This window comes from Leptopilina boulardi, unplaced genomic scaffold (assembly GCF_019393585.1).
Source record: "Leptopilina boulardi isolate dan_hultmark-lab unplaced genomic scaffold, ZJU_Lbou_2.1 LbouV2_122, whole genome shotgun sequence".
NCBI lineage: Eukaryota > Metazoa > Arthropoda > Insecta > Hymenoptera > Figitidae > Leptopilina > Leptopilina boulardi.
In genome coordinates, this window is record NW_026137666.1 from 3,371,485 (window position 1) to 3,389,876 (window position 18,392).

General features: G+C 28.5%; 1 protein-coding gene across 1 annotated transcript in view; it reads left to right on the forward strand.

Annotated features, from left to right (window-relative positions):
• The first annotated feature begins 4,525 nt into the window (after positions 1-4,525).
• The window catches only part of LOC127286997 (transcription factor Ken 2), a 191,767-nt gene continuing 177,900 nt past the window's right edge, over positions 4,526-18,392 (forward strand). Inside the window, exon 1 of the mRNA XM_051313695.1 lies at positions 4,526-7,289. The gene's annotated coding sequence lies outside the window, so the exon portion shown is untranslated. The remainder of the gene's footprint in view (positions 7,290-18,392) is intronic.

Here is an 18,392-nt window from a genome sequence, read left to right on the forward strand (position 1 = left end):
TGGACATTTTTATATTTCAACCAAAATTTGGTTACGACGATAAAATAATTTGGTTAACACAACAAAATAGTTTGGTCAAATAATCGTTTGTTGTCCTAACCAAAATTTGGTTGCGACAACCAAATAATTTGATTCGCACTCAGCTCATAGCTTAAGAGAACAGTTAGTTTAAATCTCTCACAAGGATGGGTAGTCCAGTGGTCAGAGCTCCCGACCTGCAGTTTTAAAACAGAGGTTCGATCCCAGACGGAGATGAGATTTTTCAAACTCCATAAATATTTCAATTGGATAAAAATAAATTTAATGTTAAATTGATAATAAATAAATAATGAAATAAATAAAATTTGTTATGTCAACAAAATTTTGCTCAATTGATATTTAAAAACAATTTTTATCTAACACTATAATTTATTTTAGAAAAAAAATTATGAATATTAAACATTATTAAATTTTTCATTCAATCGCACAAAATTCAAATTTTTAAGTACATTTAGGTACTTCTAAGAAAAAAATACCAAAGTCACATGTTGTATAAATCAATCAAATAACTCGATTCGCGTTCGAAACATCGCCCTTATGGTATTTCGACGCATCAAAAATAGTGAAAACACTATCTTGTAGGAAATAAAAAAATAAACTTTTTTCCTGAATAATTTTTTTGTAGAACCAATATTAATTAAATTAAAAATTAAAAACACCAAAATTTTTTTTTTCAAATTTAATTAAATTTTTAAACATTAATCGTTGTTTTGAAGTCAAATGTTAATGAATTAACTTGCAATTTTTTATACCAGTTCATTTGGGTCTGCTGAAACCGAAAAAATCATAAAAACTTTAAAAATTATTTATTGTTTAATTATTTTTTATTGTAAACAATGACCTGTCAGTAATATATTTTTCTTACTTTCGATGAGGAAAAGTCTGTGGTGAAGTTTTGAATTGATCAAACTTCCAGTGAGAAAGTTATTCCTCGGTATTCAAGGAAGTTTTCTGGAAAATTTCAACAAAATTTATTAAAAAATAAAAAAGTTATGCAATTTTTAAAGAATACGAGCCGCGTGTCACATTCGCTCCAATAGACAGTACAGTGCTATAAAGGTTATAGCACCTTTATAGTCACCTTTATGTTATTAATTTATTTTTTCTATTATTAGTATTTTTATTAAATTGTTATTAACTATTATTCCTTCGAAAAAAATTATTATTATTATTATGGTTAATAATTGAGGCACCCAATCGAACAACCGGTCGCGAGCTCGGGCCGGACGCTCGGAAGCCAGTCAGCGTACGAAAATGTCAATAAAATTGAAAATCAAAATTTTAATTTTTTAAATTTATTACCTTATAGAAAATTAAAAGGGGTATCTTTTTTTCCTTTAACTTTTTTTGCATCTTTTTTTCTTAATAAGAAATTAAGTTATTACGTAGCAAACGCACGCCAAACGTTCAGCCGCTCGCGCAACTTTAAAGTTTAAACATTCACCATTTTGTTATTAATTGTTCAATTGCATTGTAACTTTCCAGAAAACTTTTTTGGACCTTAATGAACAACTTTCATTAATTTTTTCATGAATTTTGCAATGTCTTATTAAAAAATTAATAACTTTTTTATTTTTAATCAAAACAACTTTTTTATTTTTTTAGTCACTCGTAGAATATAATAACACATATTTTCGTTTTTGTTTCATTAAGAAATTCGTAAAATTGTCTGAGCTGTCGCGAGTTGAAGTCAAAAAAAACAATGAAAATTTTCTTTTTTTTTAAAACAGTTTTTCTCTTATATTTCGAAAACGGAAAAAGATGGAAAATTTCTTATTAAGAAAAAAAGATGCAAAAAAAGTTAAAGGAAAAAAGATGCACCTTTTAATTTTCTATAAGGTAATATATTTAAAAAATTAAAATTTTGAATTTCAATTTTATTTACATTTTCGTACGCTGACTGGCTTCTGAGCGTCCGGCCCGAGCTCGCGACCGGTTGTTCGATTGGGTGCCTCAATTCCACATGTTTTTTTCTTGTTTATACATGTGTATTTATTTCACAAATTTTTCATTGCGCACATTTTTTAATAATAATAATAACAATAAAATATTTGCATTTTCTACACTAATTAAAAACTTTTAATTTCAACTAAATTTATAGAATAAAATCACAGAGATTTATATTTTAATACAAATAAACAGTGAAGAGTATTAATGATTTTATTATAACTAACAAATGATACTAGATTTTATTTTATTATTTTAATAATAAATTGTTTATTTCATTATTTTTATTAACTATTTTAATAATAATTGTGACATTTCATTATTTTATTAATATCAAGCTTGACCAAAGAGTCATTTTCATTATTTCTAAAATTAAAAAATAATATTTATAAATAAAGGGTTTAAAAACATATGTATAAGATAAAAATACTAAAAAATGTGTTCACTGCCATGAAAATTTGTACAAATTATAAAATTTATGAAATAAAAACACATGTTTAAACAGAGAAAAAAATGACGGACATATTAACCATACAAATATTAATAATAAATATAATAAATAATTCTTAATAATTAATTATTAATAAATAGTTATCATTATTAATTGTTAAATAATAGTGACACGCGGCGCGTATTCTTTAAAAATTGCATAACTTTTTTATTTTTTAATAAATTTTGTTGAAATTTTCCAGAAAACTTCCTTGAATATCGAGGAACAACTTTCTCACTGGAAGTTTGATCAATTCGAAACTTCACCACAGACTTTTCCTCATCGAAAGTAAGAAAAATATATTTCTGACAGGTCATTGTTTACAATAAAAAATAATTAAACAATAAAAATTTTTTAAAGTTTTTATGATTTTTTCGGTTTCAGCAGACCCAAATGAACTGGTATAAAAAATTGCAAGTTAATTCATTAACATTTGACTTCAAAACAACGATTAATGTTTAAAAATTTAATTAAATTTGAAAAAAAAATTTTTGGTGTTTTTAATTTTTAATTTAATTAATATTGGTTCTACAAAAAAAAGTATTCATGAAAAAAGTTGTGTTTTTTTATTTCCTACAAGATAGTGTTTTCAAAAAATTAACATTTTGAATTTTAATTTTTCACTATTTTTGATGCGTCGAAATACCATAAGGGCGATATTTCGAACGCGAATCGAGTTATTTGATTGACCTCCTCAATTGGTGCATCTACTCAAGTAAAAAATGATGATTATATTTTATTTAATTGCAATAAATTAAATAAACAAACATATAATTAATTAATTTAATAAAAATGAATCATTCATAAATTACGTCACACTCCTAGGGTGGAGAGGGGTCAAGGTGCTTGTAATAAATGGTGAAAAAAAATCCACTTTGTATGTATGTATCAAATCGTGATGTTAGGAGTAAGGGTCTAAAATGGGTACAAAAAAGCTTATTGACGAAGTTTGAGAACGACCCTAACTAAATAATTGTTGAAATTAGAAATAATTTAATGAACAAAATTATTTTCATATTAAGAAATTATTCAACAATCACAATAAATAAAAAATTTTAAAATTTCTTTCTTTAAATATTTTTGATTGTTATAATTATAACAAGAGTAACAATGATAAATTATTTTGAGTCAATTTTTTATTTTAATTATTTTTGTTTATTTTTAATTAACTATTAAATTAATTAATAACTATTATCATCAACTGTTTGAGAAAGTAGTTCATTTAATTTTTAAACTTAAATTTTCATCGAAGTAAATGTCTTCAGTAATATCATTGACTTTAATTATTTTTTACTTTATTTTTTATTGTTTCAATTTTTAATTATAAATTGTCAATACTTTTAAATTAAATTCTGATATTAGATTTGAATTGCTTAGACCAAGTTAATAGTCATAATCTTGACAAGGATCATTTTGAGTCACATGAAGTTTGCTTATTATCAATTTTGATCCAGAACGCAGCAAAAATGAACCCAAGTTTTTACTGTGAAATGGTAAAATTTGGTTACTTTAATAAAAAGTTGGTAGTTGAAATGAATTTTCTCTAAAGAACATTTATACATGTGTGAGATCTCACGTTTCATTATTACGTATTATATGCAGGAGTAAACTATTCATGCTTTATATTACAGCATTACTGAAATAAAGAGAGTCTCTAAATCCAAGCCCGTTTGGTGGACGGGGAGAGTGAGATTAGAGAATTAGGTAGTAGGAGAAAAAGCGTCGCGTTGAAGGAACATGTGTGACAAAGAGAGTGTATGAAAATGTATAACTATCCATTAAAGCAACCAGGAAAGAGCAGGATAGAAAGAGCAGTTCTCCCTATCACTAGTTCACATATTGGAAATTCTTACATTATATACGGATAAAAACACATATTCTTTTCAACCAGAAGTCTAGGCAAGAGAGCTATTTGTAATGTAATAGTGAGAGTCGTATGGTGGGGAAAGGGAGAGTTAAAAGCTGAGTGTGAAGGCTGTTGAGTATAAAGAGGTAGTGGAGGGCGTGTGTACGTGTCTCAGGTTTGTTTGGAAGGGAGAGAGTTTAAGGTTTAGGTGGGGATACATTCGTGCCGAGGCACTTACACACGGACAGACAGTTTCCTACGAAAGTGAGATGAGTCTACAAAGTTGTTTGTAGTTTAGCCTCAACTTATTCGTCAAGTAGCTTGTGCTTACTTATGAATTAAACAAAAGTGTGCGGTATATATATACATACATAGCTTGGTTTGAGACACCCGAGAATACGAAAGCCTACGAAACGCCATGCGTATATTCTCAATATTTCTTACTTTTTATTCGATCACGTGGTAGCCAGCATGCGTGTAAATATTATTCCCCAGTTTCAGTCTACTTATAATGAACCGTGAATTCCTTTGGAAAAATGAAAGGATATTAATTAAACAAATAGTGATTCCCTCCAGAATTCAACAGTTGCACATAGATATACAACTATTAAGTAAGTTGTCAGTGTTGGTATTACCACTACCACCAGCATCATAGCTACCACCTCCGCTTCTACCTCTCTCCATACCCGATTACCTAGGACTTGGAGAGTGAAAGAGAAGGAGGGAACAAGAGCAAGAGAGAGAGGATCTACGCTTTGCGCAAAAGTTACGCCGGAGCAAGAAACAGTGAGACACACCGCGGGGACCGGAAGAGACCCTTTCTCTCAGAGTACGTTTTCGAAGAGAGCCCGCCAAACTCTCGTATTTGTTCCAACTAGTGAAAGTCTCTCTTTTAACGAGGTTTATTTTTGTATTGTGCGTACTTGTTCCTATAAATTGAATTATATATTTTTTATTAAAGTCCAGTTCTGAGTATTTCAGTGTATTTCTGACTGTGTGTGGTTCTATGTGCGGAAGACAATCACCACTGTGCTATTATTTCTTCAAGCAACATTAATGTCAGTGAAGACATGAGGATTTGTGAAGTGTAGGGGCGCAAGCGTAGTAGCGTACATACTTTTTGAAACGTTCCAGCTGCTAAATTTTCAATTGTGGCAAAAAATTATTATTAATAGAGATGGGATAAATCTCCGATTTTTTAAAAAGAAATCTTTATTTTTCAAGTGTTATTGGTGACAATTGGACAATGAGAACAGGTTTTTAAAAACTAAAGAAAGTTGTCTGTTTAAAAAAAGGTCGAGAAGAGGCATTGAAGCGACGAAACGAACCTCTTTTACTTCGGTTATTGCTTGTACGTACCAGTAGAGCAAGCTGGTGTTGTGTAAGAGCTGAAAGTAAAAGTTGAAACTGTCGAGTTCGACTTAAACCGCGCGAGCGCGTTAAAATCCGATCTCGTGGAGGCCAGCAAAGTAGTCAAATATCCCTTCCAGGTTGCCTTGCTTTCGCGACTGTCTCCAACTCTATCGTTATCGTAACCTCATTGATGAACGCGATCTAGTCGCCACATTGTGCTGTACAGAAATAAAACAGGAAGTTGACACAAGAGGAAGTGTAAAAGAGGCGAAGGTGAGGCTATCCGGAGAATTAGAAAATAGCAGGGAAAGAAGAGATTATATAATAACGTAACTCAACCTAACTTAAAACGAGTTAAAAGGTTTCATATGACACGGCATAAAAATAAAGCATTTGTGTCCTTGAAGAAAGGTGTTGTCAACCGTTTATTACGAAAGAGAAAAAAATAACAATAATAAAAGTATTAATTAAAACTAAGGGAATAGAAAGCTCGTTCACCAGCAAGAGACTGAAGAAAAAGAACAAAGATAGATGGAAGTGTCTTCACGGTTGGGTGATCATTGCAACGTTCAAGCTTGGAGAGAAGAGGAATAAGAGTAGAGGAAGAGGTGGAGAACGAGCTCAAATGAAGTTGGAGGAGGAGGAGAAGGAAAAGTGGTAGAGGAAAAGGCCGGAAGTGGAAGATTCAAGGTATTGTTGACCCGAGGACATATCGCGTTCTTGAGAGAGCTGCCTGTTTTTGTATTGATAATGGTCCTGTGACTTCAGTTGACATGATAGAATTATTATGCATGCAATAACTGAGAAAGATTTTGTACAAGACGAAAAGTACTTTAAAATGCTGACAGAATTAAAAAGGTGCGCGCGAAAGGATAAGAGAAAGGAATAAGAGCCACCTTCGAGTCCTTGAGTATTTCCAACAGGTAAAAGTATCGAAGCCAGCCGGCTGACCCTGAAGTACCCAGAGCTGGGAAAAAGTTCTTCATCGTCGTTTGTATAATCCACAGTTGTTGCAAGATTGTGTTTTGACTAACTCTTTCCTAATCATTTAGAATTCAAGGACCATTTCACGTTGAATCAGTTATTACAGAGTAGTGATCTCACACGAGCTTTCTAAAATTTCAAGTTTTTTTTCAGAAAAAACAATGGAAGAAACGCAACTGTAAAGATGAAAATTGTATAAACTTTACAGTATATTTTTTTAATTTTTGATATACTGATTTTTCATTTCTTATTTCTTTTGATGGAAAAGATTCGAGAATATTGATCAAGTCGAAGAGTTTCTAAACGAGGATAAATGTGCAAAAAATTTACAATATAGTGTAATGTGATAGTGTCGCACTTGACTTATATATATATATATATATATATAAATATAGTTTTTTTCGTTTTTTACTTCTTGGGGCAATCCTCAAGACGAATTAAGCGGTGCTCGAGTATACAAGCTCGAATTTCAATGTTTATCAAGTGTCGTCATCGTCGTCGTCGTCGCCGTTACCTCGAATCTTTGATTCTTTTCGGTTTGCGACGTTTAGCAAGGAATGAGAATTCTTTTACTGTTTTTGGATAAATCATCTGGAATATATAAAGTACTAACTGCAGATCAATAAAACGGTAAGAAGCATTCAAATTTCATTTTTTGTTTTTCCAAATTCACATTAATTTCTTGTAATAATAATAATAATAATTTCCTCTTCAATTTAGAGTTTACGTTTAGAATTGAGAGGATTTGTAGAGGAAAAAGGCACCCTTTTATTTTTCATGGTTATAATTAGAAGTTTTATAAATTATTATTAATTTACTTATGTGACGTGAAAAAATCTCAGCTTTTGAATAAAAATATTCAGTAAAAGAAGAAGAAAGTGAAGAATAATGTTTGGCATTGAGAAGTAAATTTTATTATTTTATTTATTTATTTTATTTAATTGAGCTAATATTTTAGGGACTTGTTACACTCACGTGGGACATATATTTAACATATAATTACAAGTCAATCCAATAATTTTAATTTTCTGACTAGGACAGTTCAAGAATAATGCCCCACATATATCTACATTTTTAAAATTGAACGGTTAAATTAATTTTATTTAATTACAATAGACTAGAGATGAGTCATTAAAGAGCTTATAAAAGTCACATACAATAATTGTAAAAAATAGTGACGTTAAAGACAATACAATATGAGCTTACCTTGATCTTATTAAACTCAGAGAATGTGAGATTACAAAATTGCCTTTCTTGTATTCTAAATGATGTCATGTACATATACAGTAAGGTCGATTAACTATAGTAGTTAACCAGGGACGAATCCAGACAAAGGATCTAAAAAAAGCCATTAAGGGATTGGAGGGACATACATTAAATTATTTGAAATAAGTGGATCCAGGATCAGTCCCTATTACCTCCTAGGACGATTTAAGTCTTTTTCTTACAACTTAGCCCAGGGCGACATGTCATCTGAGGTCGCCAGTGAACAAAATTTTCCACCTTTTAATCAACTAGTATTTCACTACAAAGAATTGTGAAACCTGTCGAAACTTGTTCTTTCATGAATTTACAAAATTAATTATTTTTCACTCTAGTCGATAACTTCGACCAAAAATTTTATAAAATCAAAGAAATGGTGATGATTATATGAAATTTGTATGTAGCTTTTTGGTAGAACATAATAAGCGTGAAATAAACTTCAGAAGTTAGGTGAGACATTGACATACTTAAAATACTTTTAAGTGTCGACTCAAACAAAACGCATACTGCCTCAATATTACGACTCAAGGCGGAAATTGAAATTTTTGTTCCTATCAGGACCAGTTTATGCAAAATAGGGCCCCAATCAGGGAAATGATGAAATAAAACGCCTCACCTGATCAAACCAAACGATGAATTTTAAACATAGGGGCCAAATCGGATCGTCAAAGGGGTCATTTTTTCTTAATTGTACGAAATATTACATTTTCTCGTACAAGATCTTGTACAGTGATTTTCAATGGGTGAATAGGGTTGCTAATAAAAATGGTTAAGAAGATTAATTAAATACCTATTTAAAAAATTATATATAAATTAATAATTTATAAATTTATTTATTAAAAATCTGAATAAAATAGTTGAAAGAAAAAATATTTAAAATAAGAATATTGAAAAAAATATTAGTGAGACATTGGCATAATTATAAGTGATATTGTCATTCTGGTATGACATAATATACAGACATAAAAGTAAAGTTAGGATTTCTGCTAGTACTATAATAATGCAGTATAGGTGTTTTAGCCATATGAAGTTGCCAATCTTTCATATGTATGTGAAGAACGTCAATACTATTTGATTTAACAAGCTGTAAACCTAACCTTAAACGAATAGAAATCTTGTTAGAATATTTAATATTTTGACACTCATATTTAGTATATTAAGTTACAATTACGGAAGATTTTGGGGTGTTAATAGATTTCATTACTATTTTTTAAGAATGCCTAAAATAAAAATGATAAAGTTTAATATATTTAGAAACAAAAATTAGAATAGTTTTTGCGAAATCCATAATTGTATTATGAAAACTTCAAATGTTAAATTCTAATACGCCCTGTAACAAGTGTTAGAATAAAATATTTCATTTTCTGTATTTAGAATTCCGTTAACTGGTATAATCATTTTACATTTTGATATAGTCGATAAGAAAGTGGATTGGTGTGAAATCCTTATATTTACATATAATTATTCTGTATTTCTTTTTCTAAATATAATTATAGAATATTTGTTATAAGTTTGCTTCTATAATTAAATTAAATGATTTTATGATAAAAATTGTTCTTTGAAAGGTAATAAAATATTTTATTATTTTTTAATAAATAATTATTTTTATTTTTATTTTTAAATATTTAACAATGTAATATTAAGTTTCTCACAAGTGCAGAAAAATCTGTCTATTTAGTATATAAAGAAGTTCAGAACTTCTCATTTCAGCGTGAATTATGTATCTATATGCGTTGCGTTATTCTGCGTTTATGTATTCGTATTGAAGTTAGGATGTGTTAGGAATAATTTTAAGCCAATCAAAGCGTACCAGTTAGGTGTGTGTATTAAGAAAGACTCCCACTACCCTCGAATAGAAAAGGAGAGAGAATCTTAGAAAAGAGCCATTGGTGGTTCCGACGTTCTTCTTTTTTTCACAGCTCCTGCTTTTTCGTATAGTTTTAGCAAATATTGAAACGTGCTTTATTTTATAATACCACTCCTACTTTTTCGTATAGTTTTAGCAAATTACGAAATGTTGGTTCTGATTTTTCGTATAAATTTAGTAAATAACAAACTGCTAGACTGTTTACTTCCTATACTGTTTTTTCCTATAGTTTTTTCAATATTCGAAAATTGTAGATTTGAATTAAGAAATAATAATTTCAGTTTTCGTAAAATGTTTCCAGTTAAAGGAATTCGTAAAACTATACCAACTTTTATTATCAAACCAGAATGTTTCGCAATTGAAAAACAAAAATATCAAAATTTCTATTCAGATTTATTAAATATTATTACAAGATTTCTTTCCGTGTATTTTCATAGAAAATCAATTTCAAATAGATAATATATATAATAATAAAATATATAAAGTAAAAATAAATTTTATAAGAAAAAAATGTTTCGTTATTTGAAAACAAAAGTATCACTGTTAGAAAAATTTGTATTGAATTTAATATACTGTATATGAAGCAAATATGCAATATTAGTACTGAAATTTAATATGCAGGTTCATTAAATTTCATATACATTTACTTTAAATTTAATGCATAGTGTATTAAATTGAATGTAAATTTATATTAAATTTAACGGAAATTTATGTTAAATTTCAGTACTAGTAATCGTATTGCATATTTGCTTCATATTAAATATTTTTTAAAATTATTTTTTAATTATTAACTATATAACTAAGTATATTTTATATTTTATACAGTGTCAACAAAAATTAGGTTGTAAAAAAACAAACACTATGCATTCTATTTTTTTAAAAGTGACATCTGCATTCTGGTACCCTGTTAGGTCCCGAAAATTTCCTGATAAGGCTAAAATCAGGCTATTCTTATCAGGGACAAATATCAAACAAGATTCAAATAGGTATATATTTCTACATGGACAATGTTGACAGCAATATTGCAGATAATAAATTGACAAAGCAATGTTTTCTAAATATTGCTTGTCAATTTATATTACCTCAGGGCGGACATAATCAATATTGCCGTGCGTTAAATATAATATGAATATAACACGGAGAAACTTGGTTCAAGAATTATTCCTAAATTTGTTCAGGAACTGAGGATATGAAAATAATTTGGGTGTACTTCCGAAGTAGGGGTACCTCCGATCTTAATGAAACTTGGTATACTAACGTATTTTGGTGCGCTGATTACGAAAATGATAGTGAAAATTGGCGCAAATTTGATTATCATGGTAAAAACTATAAAAACACCATAAAATCATGGTTTTTTGCGATTATCCCGTAAAAAACGCAAAATTTCGAAAAAAGTTTTAGACAAAAGTTGTAGATCTCAAAAAAACACACATTTTATGTTTTATGCATTTTTTACCAAAAGTAATTATTTTTTGAGAAAAATCCAAAAAACCAAAAACACCATGATAATGAAAACATATACAACAGTCATGGTTAGACATATTATTTGACTCGTATATAGTATCATAAATTCACCATTACTCAGTATCCAACGAATTCCGCAAAATACTTTCGGCCATATCCACCCCTTCTCGCCAAGGTTTTTTTAAAAGAAAATCGAGCAGTACCTTTACTATTTTGCGTTTACCGCTGATGTAGACTCCACCCCACAATTTCCGCAAATTACTTTCGGACACATTCACCTCCTCTCGCCAAGATTTCTTAAAAAGAGAAGCGTGCAGTACCATACGCGGCCGAAGGCCGTGTTTACTATTTTGCGTTCACCGCTGCTGTAGACTCCACCCCACAATTCCTGCTAAATACTTTCGGCCATATCCACCCCCTCTCGCCACGGTTTCGCTATGATAATCAAATTTTCACTATTATTTTCGTAATCAGCGCGCCAAAATACGTTAGTATACTTACAACTACCAAATTCCTCTCTAGTTACTATTTTTCCATCATTTTGTTGCGTTTTTGATCGTTTTTTGGATCTTTCTCGAAAAATAATGACTTTTGGTAAAAAATGCATAAAACATAAAATGTGTGTTTTTTTGAGATCTACAACTTTTGTCTAAAACTTTTTTCGAAATTTTGCGTTTCTTACGGGATAATCGCAAAAAACCATAATTTAAGTAATCTTATTAATATTTCTTTGAAAAATTCTAAGCGCTATTTATATAAGAATTGCAGAAAATTTCAAGACGACTTCCTAAATTTACTACAGAAATTCTTGTACACGTTTTAGAATAATTTTTTACATTTGCTAGAAAAAAAATTTACTGTATGAGTACTCGAACCCACGTCCTCAAGAGTCCAAAATCTCCCCCTTAAGTCTCTCAGCTACCTTAGCAGCTTATGGTATTATACATTGGAAACATATTTGACGCAACCAATCCCTGCCTAGCGCTAGGTTACTGTACTACGTCTTCTAAAACAGTTCAAGAATCTTTCAGATACATGTATTTTCTTGAATAATTTTTGTACTTTTCATATCCTTAGTTCCTGAACAAATTTAGAAATTATTTTTAAACAAAGTTTTTCCGTGTATAAATTATATTTAATTATTATTAATATATGACAATGAGTATTATTAAGTAACAACTCTTATTAAATTGAATAACCTATTTAGGATTAATTAACACAATTTAAATTTATATACATATAAAATTTGTTTAACAACAACTTATTCTTAATTAATTTTGGTTACTTTTGAACACATTAAGTTATATTGATGCTATAGATTTATTTATCAGAATTTATATACTTAACAAATGTTTTTTAAACAAAATGTCAAAAAAACTTAATTACTTAACTTAATTTTATAATGAGGGAAAAAGACAGGTACTTACGAAACACATGCTCCTCTATTACAATATGATAAGATAACACCGTCCGACATGATTTTTGACCCACAAAAAAATCCAACATTTTCGGAAACTAGGACCCAAAAAAAATACCCGTGTTTGGTCGTTTTGCTAGATCAAGTTGTTTGTCGTTTTAAGGGGTGAAAACAACCTCTAAATGAAAAGTGACAAGATATCTTTTAAAAATTATTATTATTTTATAAAACTTGATATCCGGGGGTTATCGGGGTCACTGATTATTAATCTGATGTCAGATTTTCAAAATTTAAAATGGCGGATCCGATATGGCGATTAAATTTTTAAAAAGTTATTAATTTTGCTTCCTCCTGGAGGAAGCTTTGTAGTCCTTTCGTTTATAAAAATTTTTAAAGTGTCGGAAACAAATTTTTCTCTATATATAGAAACATGTTATATGAGATCCTGATCAATTGTCCGGATATATGTATGTGTGTGTGGATCCCTTTTTTGTTTAGAAGATAACTTTAACAGGTTTTAATGGATTTAGATAAAATTTGGTAGGCTCATTTATCATATTAATATTTCAAATCTGACCACAGGATTTTAAAAAATAGCCAAAAAAAAAAAATTATCGTCTCTTTTCCAAAATTTTTTTTTTAATCGAAAAAATTTTTAAATAGAAAAATTTAAGGTTATATATAATAAAATCGTATTCCTTACGTCAAGATAAATCGATCGATATATATAAAGTATAGTTTAAATTTAAATTTAAAGAATTAATGAAAGTTAAAAAATCGAAAATTCACATTTTGGTTATAAAATTTTGTAATTATTTAAATTTAAGTTTATAGATGAAATAAATGTATTCCTTACATGAAAACGAATTGATTGGTATATATAAAATTTACATTTGAGGTAAATTTAATAAATTAATGAAAGTTAAGAAATAGAAAATGCATTAAAACGAATCGATATAATTGTAAATAATTATAAATTATATAGTATTTTTCATTAATATTTAGAAATTTCGGTTAAAATATGAATTTTTGATTTTTTAACTTCCATTAATTCTTTAAATTTAACTCAAATGTATAGGTATTCAAATGTTTATATTATTATATTATTTTTGTATGTTTATTTCAATGTTAATGCTTTCTCCACGAGGAAGCAAATTTTTTTGCTGATCGTAAAGAGGAAGCACAATGTTCATGTAATGAACATCTGAATTTACAACTTGTTTTATTTTATATCCGCCATTTTGAATTTTGAAAATTTAACATCAGATTCGACCACACAGAAAAAAATAGTTGGTGAAACTTTCGTAAACTAGTTGTTCACTTTTAGACGGGCCCAAAGTTTGGAAATCTTTCATTAACTTTTTTCAAGATTCCACAAACTTTTTTTTGTGCGCGTGCGCAGACATTGATTGTCATGAAGGGAGTGATGAACGTTCGTAAAATCTTGACAAAAGTTAATGAAAGATTTCCAAACTTTGGGACCGTTTAAAAGTGAAAAACTAGTTCACGAGATTTTCGCGAACTATTTTTTTCCGTGCACAAACGACTTGATCTAGCAAAACAGGTAGACACGGGTAATTTTTTTTTGGTCCTAATTTCCGAAAATGTTGGATTTTTTTGTTGGTCAAAAAAAAATTAAATTTTGTCGGACGGTGATAATAGTACTCTCTAAATTTGAATCAGCGGAATCTCGCTGATTCTCAGCTATAAGTATACCACTGATTCCAATCAGCTTATATGCACTGATGAATTAGTGGAATTTCACTGATTTTTCAGCGTATATCCGCTGATTGGTACCAGTGGTATACTTATCGCTGATTCAAATTTAGAGAGTATAGATTATTATTATTTATATAATTTATAAGTGTTGACGGTCTAGTAACTTTCGCCTACTTTTATCAGTCATTTTGGTTTTCTTTCTTTCTATCCCATTAATTGAAGAAAATCAAAAAAATAAATAATATTACATAATATTATGTAAGATTTGTAGCGAAGTGGTTAGTGAGTTAAATTATAAGTGCATTATTTCTTCTTTTTCTCCCTTTAGATATTGACATATTTAGGATACTTCAAAAATAGTATTAATCATTTAAAAACAATTAAATGTTTCTTATTCACGAATGTCTTGCATTCTAAGGTCATTTTAAGATATGCTTTTGAACACTAATAATCAGTTATATTCTTTTTGTACTTTGGAATGGGGAAATATAACTCATTCACTTTATTAAAACAAAATCATTTGGATAGCCTTACATACTTTAGAGACAACTTGTTTACTAATTAGCTTTCTAACTCATTTTATTTTTTCATAATTATCTTACTTATGTGCTAACTTAGTTTTATTGATTTATCTATATCAATATGGATTCAATGGTACTAAAATTATTACTAAGCAAAAATAGTGGTAATTTCTGAAGACCACACACATACAAGAAATTTGCTGTGGCAGCAAACTTTTAGTTGACACATCAAATTTAGGTTAAGCAAATAAGTTTGATAGGAAATTTAAATTTATGATTTTTTGGTATTTATTATCTGTCATAGGTGAATTTTTATCAGTCTTAGCACATATTTTAGTTGACGCAACACATTTTTTTAGCAAACATTGGCTATAGCAACTGCAACAGATTCATTTTTTCTGTACATAAAGTATTTTAATTAATAACAGACGACAACAAATAATTTTTAAATAGAAATTTTAAAAGTAATTTATTTTTATTTTATGATTTTTTGCAGTAAAAGTCTGAGTGAGTGTGAGAGAGAGAGAGAGAGAGAGAGGGGGGGGGAGATTGATTCGGTTTAAAAATAGTTACAAACTTACATTAAAAGAATAGAATGAACTTTCAGTTCAAGGAGTTTAGATAGAATTCTTTCATTCATAAATTCAGATAATCGCGATACATTTATCAGTAACTCTAGTGTATTCAAGTGTACATTCTTCTTGTAACAATCGCGTAATAATGCGTTATTACGGTAGTGTATAACACTCTATACTACCTATATATGTAATAAACCGTAATAGTTGGTAATAATTTAATACACCGAAGTACCAATATTAAATTTAAGAAAATTTTCTTTAAATTTTATTAATATATACGTATCTGTGGAAATTTTAATATAGGTACTAGTGTTTTAATCCTGAAATTTGTAAAATTAATGTACTTTTGATATACCTACCACCCCGAAGCAAAATTTAAGGCCTACTTTTCTAGGAGGAAAGTAGAGTTAAATAGATCCTCTTTAGCTTCCTCAACCAGTCGCAAATTTCCCTTTTTCCACGTTTAGAATCAAAGTAGGGTCTAATAATTGATTAAAATATTAAAAATTTTGAAATTGCTCTACACAGAAAAAAGCTGGTGTTATTTTTGTTGCGGGTAATTTTCTCCAATGCTAAAACCCATAAGATTTAACCCAGATTTAGGGTAAAATTTGTTGCGTGTTATTTTAACACCAATTCTGGTATTAAAATAACACTTTGTTTTTCCTGTGTAATTCTATTAATTTTTTTAAAACGCTTCAAAAAATGTTAATTTCTGTCTTTAAAGGGTAATTAAAGAGAAATTGTATGAAAACAAATAGTACAATAGTTGGTTACACTTGATATGGAATGACCCATATTAATATAGCTGCAATTCCACCCCTTCTCCCTACTCTCCTCCCCCTCCCTGGCAAAAAATGACCTAAATTTTAAGGTTATGTTCGTTTCAAGACTCTGAATAGGACCGCAAGTCCTTCCCCCTCCTTTACCCTCTCTCCGTATTTTCCGCCAAAAATGACATAAATTTTGAGGTTATGTTCATTTCAAGACTTTCAATATAGCCGCAAGTGGAGGTAGATTTCCTGCCAAAAATGACCTGAATTTAAAGGTTATGTTCGTTTCAAGACTGTGAATATAGTTGCAAGGCCCCCCTCCTTCGATACGTTGAAGGAGAGGTGGATTTTCCGCTGAAATTGAACTAAATTTTAAGGTTAAGTTATTTTGTCGGGAAACGACCAAGAAACAAACATAACCTCAAAATTTAGGTCAAAATTTGAAGGAAAATGACCAAAAAACGAACATAACCTTAAATGTAGGTCAAATTTTAGCTGGAAAATTTAAAAAATTAGATAAATTTTGTTTTAAAAATTGAAAATAATAAAAATTATTGTTAATAAGAATCGTAAATGACATTTAAAGAAATAAATAATAAAATATTAATAATAGTTTTAAATTCCAGAAATTGTCTAAACATTAACTAAAACATCTACAAAACCAATAAAAAATAGGGGGTTGGAGCGCGAAGCCCCCCTAATATATATATATATATATATATATATACATATATATATAATTCAAAATATTAAATTAAAAATATATTTATAAAAAAATTAAATTATAAATTATGTAATTATTATATTATATAAAATATAAATTAAACTATAAAAAGATCCCTTTGTACATGATTTTGTGCCCGCTGAAATTCAATTTTATGCAAGTTACAAAAATGCATGGCATATTAGTTTTTCTGCATTATGATTTTTCAAATTTTTAATTAAAATTTTTAAATACAATTGAAAAGAAAATTGTTTAAATTTTCAAAAAAAAAACTATTCAAAAAAAAGTAATAATAAGTATAAATTAATTAATATTATATATTTATTAAATTATTAGTTCATTAAAAATCAATAAATTTATCAAATCATACATAAATATGGATTAAACATATAATAAAATAAAATATACTTAAGAAAATTTAAATAATTTAAAAAGTTAATAAGAAAAAAATGTTGCGTAAAAAATAAAATAAATATTCATGTGTTATATCACATAGTTTCATAATAGTTACCTAACAATTAAAGAACAATGTGACATACAAAAAGTTACCACATTGTGATGTAATAAATATATCATATTGTTATATAACATATACGTATACAAATTATGTAACAATTATATCACCATAGAATAACAGAATTATATCACAGCGTTTCATTCTCATTATTTAATGGTTACATTGAAATAATGTTATAGAGTGACATAACAATGTAACCTATTTGTTATGTAGCTAAAACATAACGTGTTTGCTGCGATGGTACTATCTAGATAGTACCCCGTACCATCTATTACTCTCCGTGTAAGAAAAATTATTTTAAAAAACCAACTTATTGTTATAATAAAATATTGTTTTTGTCATTTTTTACTTCTTTTGTTATTTGTCTACAAAACTATCAGAAATGTGACCGTTTGTCTTCGTATGACATAAACGAAGATTGTCGAAGTTTTTCGAGTTATTTCCGCGAAATTTAAAGTCTCTATATGTACTTGAAATTTAAAAGCTTCTTAGACCCCCGTCATACCGTGATATCACGTGAAAAGATTACCGGTAAACTCCGCGAAGTAGCTCCGCGGAATTTCCGCAGAGCAGCTCCGCGGATTTTCCGCGAAATTTCCGCAAATTTTTTTTTTGCATAATAATATATTTATGTTAATATTTAAAATAATATAAAATTAAATTGTGTATATTCTACTTAAAATTACTTTTTAATTTTTAGTTAACAAGTGAGAGAAGACTTTGACACTAATTTTGTTAACAAAAAATTGAAAACTATAAAAATAGGTTCACGGTTATAGCCGGTAAAGATGTATGTATTTTTCTTTTCTACTTAAAAAAGTAATCCCAAAATTGATATCAGATTATTGCATTAAAGAGAGTTAAATATATAATAGATTAAATAGTTTTTT